Below are 5,685 nucleotides of genomic sequence, written 5' to 3' on the forward strand. Positions count from 1 at the left end.
TGGCAGAGTGCATGTAGGTCTTTGTTGCCTGCAGTGCTCTTGGACAGGGGAGTGAGTGGGGGCCAGCTGACGTCCCTGGACCCTGCCTCCAGCCCGCCCCTCTCACTCACCCCTCTGGAGAAGCAGCCCATGCAGAGACACTCAGCTCCCCCAGGGTGGCTGGTCTAGATAGCTCCTGGTCGGGGCACACACATAGTACATGCTCATACGCAGGACAGGCACTGTGGGACCAGGCCACCCCCTCCACTATGATCTGGCTGTACTGCCTCTGGCCGGTTACTCAGCCTCTCTGGGTCTCAGTGTTTTCACTTGTAAAACGGGGTTATAAAATATCACCTCCCTCCGAGAGGGGCTGTGAGGATAAATCTGTATTACGGGTGAAGCACATTGCCCCTCATCCTTGCCAGCTTTTGTCACTGCTGTTCCCTCTTACCTAGGCGGAGAAGAAATTTGATGTTCAAGAAAAGTCGCGGGATTTAGGATCCAGTGAGTGGGGTTTGGCGTTTATCTCTCTATTGTCTGTCTGACTTCTGCACATTTAATGTAGCCAATCACAAACCCAAACCTTTGTAAGAGAGGCCGTGGCCATACCTGTAACCCGCAGTGAAAGGGGAAACTTACGTTATTTCAACAGAATGGAGGCCTCCCCACAAAAAGCAGAGGCATCTGGAATGCTCTGCCTGCCCCCACCCTCCCCAGCCCATTATAGGCTCACAACTCTGTCTAGACTTCTTTGAGGCTTTACTGTCACCCAGTTCAGCACCTCTAAACTTTGAGGTACATAAGATACTCCACACCCACAAGGGGTGTCCGGGTAGCTGATCAGCCCCCACGCCATGCCCACCCATAGGCCAACCTGCCCCCTTCCTGGCGCCCACTGTGCCACCATACTGGGGCCTCACCACTACCAACTTTTTCCCATTTAGCGGGTGATCCTGCAGGACTGCAGTGAGGACAAGATGAAACAGGAAAAGCGAAGGCATTCTGAAAGCTGTAACCCGTTGTATGAATGAATGTCTCCTCACCCCGAGATGGAATGTGAGGGATTGTCATTGCCACCCTCCGTCGACAATGAGTAATAGTAGTGACAGCTGACTTGTTTATTACACACACTTACTACAGCTCTGGGAGGTACCACTGTCGTACAGGTGGGGAAACTGAGGCACAGAGAGGCGAGGGTGGCGGGGAAGGTTGTGGTTTGAGCAAGGATGAGCCAAGCACATTCCCCCGAGAGCTATCATCTAGACATCGGTAGGGGGCTCTTTAAATTTCAGCCTGTTGTGCTTAGAGAATACACTTTGTACGATGACCACCTTGTTAAATGGACTGAGACTCATATTGAGGGCTAAGATAGGATCTGCCCTGGAGAATGTTCCAAGTACACTTGAGGGAAGTACGCACCTGCTGTTGGGAGGTGTTCTGTGTCTGTCTGCTAGGTCTGGTTGGTTTCCAGTGTTCAAGTCCGCTGTTTTCTTTGCTGACCTTCTGCCTGGTTGTTCTACCCATTACTGAAAGTGGGGCATTAATGTCTCCAACTGTCCATGGGGAGCTGTCTATTTCTCGCTTTATTTCTGTCAGTTTTTGTTTTATGTGCTTTGGGGCTTTGTTGCTTGGTGCATGTATGTTTGTAAATGTTGTATCTTCCTGATGGATTGATCCTTTGGTCCTTATAAAATGCCTTCTTTGTCTGTAATAACAGATTTTGTCTTAAAGTCTGTGTTTGATATCTGCTCTCTTTGGCTATTTGTATGATATCCATTTTTCCATCTGCTTGAAAAATGTGTATTTATTTTTTGAGAGAGGGAGAGAGAGCAAGCCAGGGAGGGGCAGCGATAGAGGGAGAGAGAAATCCCGATCAGGCTCCACGCCATCCATAAAGAGAGCCTGATGCCCAGGCTCGAATCCATGAGCCGCGAAATCATGACCTGAGCCGAAACCAAGAGTCAGATACTTATCTGACTGAGCCACCCAGGCACCCTCCTTTTTCCATCTTTTATATTCAGCACTATAGTGTTTTTGAATCTAAAGTGGCTCTCTTAGCACATAGTTGGATTATGTGTTTTTAATCCATTCTTCTGGTCTCTCCCTTTTGATCGGAGTGTTTCATATATTTCAAGTAATCCTTAATAAGTTCGGATTTATGTCTGCAACTTTGTTACTCATTCTCAGTATGTCTTATCTCTTCTTTTCTTCCCCTGTCCCTCCCTTACTACTTTGTTTTTTGGTAAAAGGTATTTTCTAGTGCGACATTTAAATACCCTTGTTGTTTTAGTACACAGATGGCTTTTCCAAGCATACTAAAACCTGTTTGAGAGGCAGAACATCTCCTTGCCCAGAGAGAATGAAGGCAGGGGTGGGAACTGGACAAGAGTGCGTTGGTCATAAAGGCCAGAAGTGACAGGCCCCCAGGGAGAAAGCTGCCAATCAGGGAGACGGGTACATGGGATGGACCCAGACAAACTGGGTGGGTGCTGATGATCCAGCCCAGAAGCTCCTTTGGGGAGGAGGAGAATGATTTGTCTCTGGTGTTCCTGTAAGGGGCCCTGCCTCAGGGTGGGTTTTAATGAATGTGTTGAATGAGCGAATGAATGAATGAATGACTCACTCTCCCAGTCGCTGCAAAAGCTCTGGTCATCGGTGGCTGTGTAACAAATTATGCTCCTGAGATTCTGCAGGTCGGGGGGTGGGCCGGGCTTCATCGGTCGCTTCTTCTGCTCTCTTTGTCCATGGAAGTTACTCAGTGGAATTCACGTAGCAGGTGAGCTGGTCTGGAGGGTGCAGCACGACCTCATGTTCGTATCTGGGAACTTGTGGACATGTCTGGAAGGCCGGGCTCAGCGGAGGGTGTGCGTGTGGCTCCTCCAACACGGCGGTCTCAGGGGGTCGGGCTTCTCGCGTGGTGGCCCGGGGCTCCCAGAGCCGGTGTTCCAAAAAGTCTGGTGGGAGCCGCAAGGCTTTGTGTGACTCGACCTTGGGAGCCCTGGACGGTCACTTCTGCCCCCTCCTGCTGGTCTCAGTGGGAGGAGGAGCAGGGGTCCGCAGCCAGCCCTATTAATCTGCCGTGTCAGGTGTGCTCATGCCGTGTTGTCGCTTCCCCAACCTAAGGCTGTCAGAAGTTTCCCTAGTAGCTTGCCTGTGGCCCCCCTCCCTCTGAGCTGTATTTTTAACTCCCGCCATATGGCGAAGCAGCCAAAACATCCAGGGAGGAGAAAGGGGGTCTGGAGGAAATCATCGCCGCTAATGCGTTTTGGATAACTGCAGCAATTAAGAGAGTGGCGTTCTCCTCCCACCATCTCCCCCCACTCCTGCCCCCCCCCCCCCACTGGTGCCTTGTGTGAGCACCACTCCTGCCTGGAGAGGCTGCCGTCCTGCGGGGGCAGGCGGGGGTTCCCACAGACTTGCTCCCATCTTGCTGGGGACCTCAGGGGACTCTCTGGGCAGGGCAGTCACACACGTCCTGGACTAGCTCCTGGGAGAGGATGCCCCAGAGTGCACTGAGGCCTGAGCCGCCACTCAGTGAGCAGGCAGGGGCCGTGTACCCTCCCCCGATCCTGTTTGTCCTAGCCACAGGCACGGGGATCTCTCTTGCTCTGAAACCTGCCCAGGTGGGGTGGCCAGGCGGCTACCTGCCACCCACGCCCACCTGTGCTGTTGTCACACCTTGGTGCCTTTGCCCACGCTGCTCCCTCTGCCCGGAATGCCCTTCCCACACCTCCACGGCTGCCTCCAGAAACCCCACGTGTCCTTTAAGGACAGGCTCCCATCTCAGAACTCTTCATAATTTCATATACGTCAGAATCAGTGCTCTCTTTTTTGTATAGACATATTTTTGATGTTTGTTCATTTCTTGAGAGAGACAGAGACACAGTGCCAGCAGGGGAGTGGAAGACAGAGAGGGAGACACAGAATCGGAAGCAGGCTCGGGCTCTGAGCTGTCAGCACAGAGCCTGACACGGGGCTCGAGCCCACGAATCGTGAGATCATGACCTGAGCCGAAGTCGGATGCTCAACCGACTGAGCCACCCAGGCGCTCCTAAAATCGGATATTTTAGATAAATCCTCGATTGTTATGTGGACATGTCCAGGGTCTCCAAAATGGAGTGGGCACATCCTTGGGGGCAAAAACCACCATCATTTGAGGTACAGGACAAAAATGTTGGAGCTTCTATTTCCCTTGATTATTTAATTTCATCCTTCAATGTCATTTTGGTGGACTGGCGATGTGTGTGTTATCAGTGGGCTTACGTTTATTGTACGGACGTGTGTTCAGACTCTCATTAAAAAGTCTAGTGTCTGACTTTCTACTGCTTTCCTCCTCCAGGCAGCTACTTTCCTGGCCTCCACCGTGAGACTGGTTGAAATAAGCCTTTCTTGAGCACCTGCTATGTGCTGGCTGATCCCCTCTTTATCTGCATGGCCCCACTTTACAGAGGGGGGCTCTGAGGCTCAGAGAAGTGAAGCATCTTGCTTGCGGTTGCACAGCTAGTAAGGGCAGGGCCCACCATGAACTGTGACTCCCAAACCAGTGCTCTTCCCTTCTGCTCTGTGTCTGGTGGCCCGAGGCCCACCGCTGGCCAAGCTCTCGGGCTCTGCCTGTGGTGGGGCAGTGGCAGTGATGGGAGCTGGCCTCCTCTGTGTTTCTGTGGCCTCTGGGAGAGAGGGGTGGTCCTGCTAGCCATGGTCTGGATGTGGCATGCAAAGCCTTCTCCCTCGTGGACGGGACTCCACAAGCGTGGTCTCTTTCGTCTACCCAGAAACCTGAAAGCAGGGGCCCAGGAGGAGAGGACACGGACAAATCTGGAGGACAGTGGTTCAGCAGGAACGTCTGTTGGGTACGGCCCTCTTGTTTAAGAAACATGCAGACTCCGGCCCCCGGGAGCTCAGGGCGGCATGGGGGTGAGATGGCGGGAGCTCATTCATCGAGTCTTCCCAGATTCCGCTTCACCAGATGCCAAAAGCCCTGTCCGCCTCAGCTGGAGGAGACCAGAGGGATGGGAACGGCAGCTTTTATCATGTCAGAATGTCAGCCCCTCTTCTTTGTAAGGACTGTTTTTATTGTACAAGGTAGTGTCTTTAATCTCTCTACTGAACTGGAACTTGAGGTCCAATCCAGTAAGCGGTTATGGAACCTTGTGCATGCAGATGTGTGCCAGGGAGGGGGACAGGTCTGGGGGCACAGGGAGGTGGCCTCACGGCCTGGTAGGGAAGCAGGTGGCCTCTCCCCTGTGCAGGCGTCTGTGAGGAGAGTCTGCTGGAAAGTCTGCTGGGCTGGGGAGGTGAGGGAGAGTGTTAGGAGGGACGGGGAGCCCCAGATAGTCTTAGCACGCCCTTCCACACTGCCCTTCAGGGACCCCACATCCTGGGTTTTACCTGTGTCCCTCTAGGCGGGAGGGTTGACTTTCTTTTTCTTCTCAAGGTGACAGCTGAAGCTGAAGCTTGCGATTTTTCTCCCCGAATGGTTCTCCTTTGCTTTAATTTGATTGAAACAAACCACTTCCTTCCCCACGTATGAGCTGGTGGCCAGCCTGGGCTCCCGGGTTCAATGGAAAAGTCCCCGGCCGGGGTCTGTGCCTCTCACGCTGCAGGCTGAGCTTGGCTTTCTGTCTGAAAAAGGCCAGTGCTGCTGTAGTGAGACCCATGCTGGGTCCTCGGTTATTTTCCATGGTTGAGACGCTGTCTCAGGCA

The sequence above is a fragment of the Panthera leo genome, chromosome A2 (genome assembly GCF_018350215.1).
Source record: "Panthera leo isolate Ple1 chromosome A2, P.leo_Ple1_pat1.1, whole genome shotgun sequence".
Taxonomy (NCBI): domain Eukaryota; kingdom Metazoa; phylum Chordata; class Mammalia; order Carnivora; family Felidae; genus Panthera; species Panthera leo.